The sequence below is a fragment of the Colius striatus genome, chromosome 1, assembly GCF_028858725.1.
Source record: "Colius striatus isolate bColStr4 chromosome 1, bColStr4.1.hap1, whole genome shotgun sequence".
Taxonomy (NCBI): domain Eukaryota; kingdom Metazoa; phylum Chordata; class Aves; order Coliiformes; family Coliidae; genus Colius; species Colius striatus.
Window position 1 is genome coordinate 111,837,511 of NC_084759.1, and position 8,774 is coordinate 111,846,284.

The window sequence follows — 8,774 nt, forward strand, 5'->3', positions numbered from 1 at the left end:
AACCAAAATTAAAGTATCAAGTCCACGTATTATAATCAACAACATTCTCTGTAGTCAAAATATGCTGGGATGAAATGAGCACATCTGCTTTGTGACAAGAAGCATTTTGAGTAGCATCCTTGCATACTCTCTAAAACCGTAGCCCTGTACTGCAGACAGTAAGAGTAGTACAGTAGCACTGTAGTCTGAGCTTTAGCTGTGCTATTATTGAGCACCTATGCACAAGTCGTATGAATGTTTATGTATAGTCTGTTTGTTCCACTGACTACAAGAAAAAGAGGGCAAAAAAAGACAAGGTAATTTTTTTTTATGCAGAAGCTTCTTAGCAGGCACAAGATGGGCAGAATGGGTTTTTATCCTCAAATGTGCTTCATTCCTCAATGCAGATGGCAGGTTTTGCATCAAGCAACAGAAGAGGGAATGTTGAAGAAAAGAAGAGATGAAGTGCACAGCTCTTGGCTTTTTCATTGCTTTCCAGAGCTCCAAAGGCATCAGGGGAAACGTGATATAAACTGGCTGTTCTGACTTATGCTGGTGATCAGGCAGGGTCCAGGTGGCCCTTGTATGTCTTAACCAAAAATATCACTTACAATAGCCTTAATCCTTATTTTTCCCCTGAGTGCTAGGGATGGGGAACAGAGCTGAGGCCAGTCATTCAAATCAGCCACACTAAATCTACAGGGAAGTGGAAACACCAGCTTTTCTCCCAGCCATATGAACAACCAAATGCTGCACAGTCCCTGAACAAATTTAGGTAGTATTGCTTCTTCCTCTCTACACCTTGTCCCAACTGTGCATTACATGATTGTGATTTAGGCTGAAGGACTTGGTAAGAATAGAAGGTAGTCTCCTGTCAAAAGTCAAGTAATGATAAAAAACAGTATTACCTTTCAGCTAAGTTGGAACAATTAGCCATACAAAAGAAAGTAGTCTCGAAATTTGATCTGTAATTTGGAGTGTTCTTTTGTTATTTTGGCTTTGTTTTGACTACAATAAGGAAAGATTAGGCCAGTTTAGAAATATGAAAGTCATACACACATTTGTAGTCTTGTGGTTGTTGTAAAGCCTTTTAGAAAAGCAGCATCAGGTACAGAATGTCATAGATCCCTAAAACGAGAATTATTACTTAAGATGCAAGAAGAGTTGACTCCTCTTTGAGTTTCTTTAGCACTTTTTTATGAGTTGCACACTTAGAGCATAGACCTTGTCCCTGCTGCTGTGTTAATATAGTCTCATCCTCTTTACTATCAAACTGCTTTGGTATCAGCAATTCCTCAGGACAATTCTCAACACTTGGCTCAACAACAGAAATTTCCTTGAGGTTTTCCACAATGAGCATTTACAAATGCAATTCTTTAAAGCTTTTCTGCTATTGATATGTCCTTCTATAGTGGTCTTTTTTCTTTTCAGTGACATATTGGCCCAATCAATTTGCTGGTAAACTTCCTGCTTCTGATGTATTTGTTAAAAAAGGGGTTTTATTGTTAGATTTCACACACTTGCTCCTCATAATCTTTTTGGCCCAGCTTTATTATGGCTTCACATTTAGCTTGCCATAAGGTTTATGATCTTTTTTACATTCTTCTTTTGGACTTCCACTTATTGATGGATGTCTTTTTTACTTCTCATAACCTTCTTAGTTTCCTTTTAGCCATACTGTCTTCTCTTCTTGTCCCCAGTTCTCTCAGAGTTCAACAATATTGTACTAGACTCCAAACATTCTCTGAAAATGCCAGAATAAAAAGGTACCCAACTTCTTGAAAGCTGCTAGAATTCTCTTAAAAAAAAAGAATCAAATTGAAAAGCATGCCCACTCTGTAGCAGAAAACTAAGGTTCAAAGTAAGTTGCCCCCTCTTAGATCTCCCCTAAAGTCATCATAGTTTTCCAAGATGAAACTAGAAGCACCTGAAAAGCTGACAGAGAATATCTTTCATGTGGGGAACTCCAGGAGGCAGAAAGATTTAGGTATGAGATCAAGTACTTCAATATGCAAAACATCTACTTAAAGGTCTAAAAGGTTTAATCAGATCCTACAAAGTGATCCAAGTTCAGAGAATTTAACATGAACATGTAACTGCAGTGCTTGGGAAAAAATATTGTGATGTTCATAAAGCAGGAAGCTCTGAAGTGAATAATTGTCAAAGCACATGTGTGGAGTTGACAAAGATTGTGCACTTAAAACAGTGGTCAAGATGGAAGTGTGATTTAGTAAATCAGTCAAGCACTGAGCTTTTATCTGTGGAGCCTAGGTTTATAGCTTACTTAAGGTGTTAATTATAAATGTCTTGGATATCCATTCCTTAATTAATCTCCACACTTACATGAACTGTGAATCTAGATCATAACCAAAAGTTCTTCTAGCACAGACAGCCTTATCTGTGAAAAAGGAAAGCTGAAGAAAGAAGGAAAGACAACTCTCACCTAAAGGCTTACAAATTCTTGTGGACTAGGAAATGGTAGAAGATTTTGCTTTTCCACCCAGCAGTGATCTTCCAAGTTTGAGGATCCTGATCTAAATGGGGATCCTCAAATTTATCACACAGGATAACTCTCCATCAAAGAAGGTTTTGCAGGATTTAGTGCGTACTTATTCCACAGACTTTTCTTAGTGGGTTATATTAGCTCATACTGATGGCAACTAGACCTGTATTTTTAACTGAGCTAGACAGTTTAATGCTAGCATGGATACATACATTACTGTCTTATCATAGTAGAGTAGACATGCCTGTAACCTTGTGGTGTCTAGTCCTTCAGTGTTCAGTGGCATTAAGTTTCTGATTCAAATAATGATGTCAGTTGGGGGTTGGAATAGATGATCTCTAAAGGTCCCTTCCAACCCCTACCATTCTATGATTTTATGATTGAAACTCCATTGATGAAAAGAAAAGGAAGCTGAAAACAATAAGAAAGGTAATATGAAGATGAGAGAGAACAGAAATAGAAGTATTAGGTACTAAAAAAAGAGACAAATCCTGAAGAAAAAATATGAAAAACAGCAGACATGTCAAAGGCAATTAGATTGATTTAAATGCTTCAGAACATGTACTCTTCTCATAATGTACATTAAATGGAGAAGGACTGGCAAACATGGTTTGTTTCACTGCACTACACAAAGCACTCACTAATTAGAAATAAATCAAAATGTAGACTTCTGTGCACATCCTGGTCTTGTTACCTGTGTAACTTGATTTTTAAAGATTTTTTTATCTTTTCTAGTGATGAGTTCACATAGAATAAAGCATCAGTGGATTTACAATAAGAAGACAAAAAGCTTTTTAAGTTACTATTGTTCTCTTCAACCAGCTGCAGCATGAACATTCTTCCTATGATTAGTTTTGCACTTGAGTTAAAGATCTAACTCCATAAAGAACTCATCAAATTACGAGAGCTTCTGTCAATCACTTATGGAATCTGTTTATTATTGGAAATGTAAAGATGCACATATTATTGCAAAGCTATACTAACTAATGTAGCAACATTTAAACATTAGATGGTAGTCGTTATTTTAGATTTTTCCTGGTTTAATTTTTCTGCACAGTCGAGCTTTAATTAAGATTGCAGTTAACTGAGGCATCACAGATTGTGTCTGGTTTACTGTTTCAGTTTGGAAGCTCATACATGTCTATCTTCTACAGTACTGCAGCACAACAGTTTTCAGAAGTTAAAATTTTACAGATCAGGAACTGTTATATAGGATATCTGAGTGACTTACCTCTTTAAAGGATGGACAAATAGTGTTTCTGAGATAGTACAATCTTTGCAGATTCACTGAATTTGGACTTGCAACTCCAGGTGAAGGTCGTGCTTGATGAATAATCACAGGTTTAATATCTCCAGTCCAGCTTCACTTCTGCTTATCATTTGCACAGGAGAAAGTGTAGTAAAATAACTGAGTTAAGTAGAAAATACCGATGCTGAATGAAACTATGAATAGTTTTTTCATGAAGATTTTTTTTTTCTGGACTGTGATTGAATATGCTTTAATACTTACAGTAAAGCTATAGTTTTAATATCATTATTCTAATAGAAGGTATAACAACTTTTCCAGTTTTTGAGGGAAACCAAACTGTAATTATTCTAATAGAGAGTAAAACAACTTTTCCAGTTTTCAAGGGAAGCCAAATGTGTTACAGAAGCATCTGTTTATAATTGTCAAAAGTCTGGCTTTGCAACAAGTGTGAAATCACCAATAACTAACAAACCTGTAAATTCCAGTTACCTTCTTTTATGTAGAAACAAACTGGTCGATGATGCAAGAGTGCAATGTAGGAAAAAAGGTAAGGGGCTTGCCAGAAAGGATCTGGCTAGGGTTTATCAGATAACCTAGAAGAAATTTCTGTAGCAGAAATACTATTATTATTAAAATGCAGTAAAAGATGTGTTTGCCATCTCATCCTTCAGGTTGTTGAAAAAAACTGGAAATGTACTGCTTAATAGCTTAACATCAGAATCCAAATAGATAGCATCTATTTTTATGTAATTTAAAACTTCTGATTGGATTTTATTTCCTAGTTTTTACTGACCAGCTTTTGAGTTTTAAGTGCTAGAGAATGCTGCTATTTTTATATCTTTTTTTTTTCTTGTTCTCAATCAAGGATAACCAAAACCTAGCTTTCTATATCTAATTTCTTCTCATTGTTGTGAGCTCTGTGCATGCACACACATGTAGAGGACCATTGCTTCATCTGGCTCTTATGGACCCAAAGTGTTCCAGAGGAACAATTTTAAATGTCATCACCTTTAGGACTCTCTTTGACGCAAAAACATAAAGTTCCAGCTGCGTTGTAAAATTACAAAATGAATCTCAATTTTATTTTGTTTGGAACCCAAAAGGCAATCTTTGATTCAGAAACCAGCCAGATGAAGGATTGTGAATTCATGGCCTTTGAGCCTCTTGTCATTCACCAAGAATTAAGGTATGGCTCAAGCTTGCAGGAAAAGTCTCACAACAGCAGCAGTGGCAACCCTGTGGTAATTCACATACCCAGTGAGACAACTGAGTGTTTACCCAGTTCATTGGTTCATCCTTCCTTTGAAGAGGGAATCTGGATCTTTCAGAGCACTGCTGGTACCTCTCACATGACAAAGCTTTCCTGGACCACTCTTCCCAGTTTGGCTTTCTGACTCTCAGTTCCTTCAAAATGTCTTAATGGTATTCCTAACATCAAGAAAGTTTTTTGCTCCTCTACTGGATATGTCTTTCATTTTGTATTTGATCTCTGACGTTTTTGATCTCAGATGTTTTATCTGCAAAAATGCATTGGTTCCTTAAGAAAAAAATAGACAAAATACTAAGACTGTATGTACCAGATGGATTTGGAAGACTCTACAGAATGAGTAGGACAGTCTAAAAAAAAAAAAAAACCACAAAAAAAAAAAAAAAGAACAAAAATCTCACTGTCTTCATGAATATTTTTGTTTGGTTTGGTTTTTTTGTTTCTGGACTTCTGCCTGCTTTGTTGGAGCACCATGAGGCAGGCAGAGGGGTGTAATAATGGAGGGAGTTTGGTAAGAATGGCAGCTTAAATGAGAACCGTCACTGTGTAACTATTTTGACAATCATTTCAATTGCATTGCTTCCTGATGAGGACAGACATTTGATGGCCTTATTTCCATACAAGAGCAGCAGATATTTTAATGATCGTGTCATTTTTCACCAGCTGGCTATGAATATTCAATTAAAAAATATTTTCTAAAGTATTTCTTATCCTGGCTTTTTTTTTTTTCCTTCCAAGTGAAATTTAATAGAAAGTGAGGAAAAAGTCACATCTGCACAGTCACATTCACATTTTGTAACTTTGTTGCCATTCTTTTGCATGATACAACTATCAATAATCACAAGAAAAGCTGGTTTGCAACTTCCAGCTTTCACCTTTTTTTCCTGCTCTGAATGCTTACCCTTAAGGACTTCAAAGAGGCCTAGAAAGCAGTAACTACCACCACTGTACCTGTCATGTTAACCTCTTCTTTATGGCTGTTTGATAAAATATAAAAGATGGAAAATTTACTAGCTGGACACCGTAAGAAGCTTCAGTACAAAATTAATCAGAAAAAAAGCTAACTTTCATTCCTTTATCAGACTTGCAGTCAGAGAAACCAGTGATTGCAGGAGCACAGAAACTGAAGTCCTTGTTGATGCCCAGCTGCTGCCTCTAAAGTTTTACACTTGGGTAATGATGACAATCTTGTTTTACCTCTACCGTGCCACCAGAATACAGAAACAGATTAGGGCCTTAGATATAGCCTCCTTCAGGAACTACAAATATTTGAGTTCTGGAATTACTCCTACAGAAGTCATCGGAAGTCTTAACGGGTAGTTTTAATGAACACTGCACCAGGTTCAAGGACAGGGAAAAAAAAGGTTTTATTCCTGTGAGCACCTGAGGCCTTTTCTGACTCTAATGTTTTATATTTTCTAAGCATTGAACAGGAACAAATATTTGTATAGGTGTTACACAATTGTGCTATGGGGAAATGTTGAATTACAGAATAAACTGCATTCCTGACAAATTGTAATTACTGCCCAAGAGAGTGAACACCAAGAAACTGCTTCCTCTCTGTTGTGGGAACCAGTCGTGTGCTGTGCACCTGATCAGAAAAAAAAAAAATCCCTCAAATAAAAACCCAGAAAAAGTAAGTTCCCACAACTGGAAGACTTGCACAGATTCCCACTAACATGTTTGGGATTTCAGAGTTCTGCACAGATGTCAGGTAGAGGACTGGGATAAGAGGGACCAGTGTCTGGTAATTAGGGTTACATGAGCTGACATAAAGGAAATTTGAGGTTAGAAACTCTCTCCCAAATCCAGAGGCCAGAAGTATACCTCCTGTTTACCAGAAGTAATCCCTTTCACTTCCATGATATGGCTCCATAAACCATAACACATGCAAAGGGCAGGATCTGGCCTCTTCATGTCTTGTTTTTTCCAGTGTTGTATCGATTTTCAAGGATGTGTCACCATCATCTCAAAATGTTAAAAAATACCCCAACAATATGCTAAGCCTCAGATTTCCTGAGGTATGCTAAAAAGTAGAGTTAAAAATAATAAATACTTAGCTCTTTTAATTTGACCACTCACTTTCACAATATGTAAAGTTCACATATTTCAGATTTTTCTCTAAAGCCACAAGGATCAAAAATGTATTTCTTTTCCAATAAAAACAGATTGTCAGGTGAAAAACCAGACTGCAGTCCATATTGTGAAATTTGTGAAGCTGGAAGACTCAGCAGTGGCAAGGTGACAGGTTTCAGTCGAGTGAAAGAGGCGGGTGGCCAGCCAGAGTTAGCAGGGGTTGATTCTTCTTAAAAGCCAGACAAGACTAAATTAGAGGCAAGGGGTTTGTTGTGTGGTGAGGATGACCCAAGATTGTGTTCATACCAAGTGCTTCTGTATCCTGCCATACAGACAGGACCACTGCTGCCATCGATCCCTCAGCACATGCTCCCACCTACCCCAACAAGTATAGTTCCCCTCAGTCAGGCTGTTTCCAGGCTGACAGGGATCAATGTACTCTTCCCTTGTGTCCATAGTCCTCTGAGGGTCTGCCTACCTTCCCAGAGGGTGCAGTGTCTCTTTTCACAGAAGTGGGAGCAGAGAATCACCATATGAGGTCCCAAAGACCCTATGATAACTCACTCCCCCACCAAGCCCAGGGCTTACATGTGCCATCCAACACAGCTCAAGCCTCCACAAACCCTGAGGCTTACAGACAACCCTCCAGGACAAAATAAGAGTTGAGAATTGCCTCTGTGAAGGGGTCTTCAACAAAAGACAGATGCATGTGAGGAATAAGGCTATGGATCAATAAAATGGGCACATTGATTTCTGTTTCCTCACCAAACTGGAGCATCCTTGGGCTTAAAGTCCTCAGAGATGTCCTCAATCTTTCTCTTACAGTTTATAATTTTTTTCTGGATCAGTGGAGAGAGTTAAACAGCTTGTCTGTATCTCTGTCCCAGCTAATCCCCTTTAATCTTGCCTGGACAGGAAGTTAAATATAAACAAGTTCTTCTTTCCCTTCTTCCTGAGGTACCTGTTTTTATCCAAAACCAGGAGGCTTTGCTTCACCTGTTTTTAAATTTCTGTTGTCTGTGGAGGAAAATGGATGCAGTCTCCACCTGTTTACCACTTGGAGAAGCTACAGAAATCAGTTGTCATTGCTTCAGTCAATCTCTTGTCCCCTACCCACATTTCCAGATAAATGTGGGATGAGTAAGGCTCACTGATATAATATTATCCCCAGCTTCTCATCTGGGAAAAGATTGGAACCAATACTAGTATGCTTTAGTAAGAGTAGAAGTCATGCAGAAAAACTACCTCTGTTGTATGCACATCAAAATCTTCCCAACTGGATGAAGATTGAGGCAACAGCTTTTCTTTCATGCCACTACAACCTCCTCTAAGCGACCAGCTCTCACCTTTCTCTATAATAGCCCCATTAGGCAGAAAAGGCTCAGACACTACAGAATTTTTTAAAGTATTTATCCTCACAGTTTTCCCAGAGGCAAAGAAACTCACCTTTAAAATAAATGGGAAACTGAGGTTCAGAGAGACTGAAAAGCACAACAAAGGTCATACAGTACACTCATGATCAGGCTCAACCTTAGCCACTCTACCATTTCTTCTTCAGCAAGGTCTGGAGCCAGGAGATGAGGTCGGAACACCCTTTTAATAGAAAACCAGGCAAAGCTTTCAGATATAGTTCCAGGACTCAAGCCTTAGTTCTCCATAGAAGCTCAGTTTCAATAAAGAAGCTTAATTTCAATAAAGAG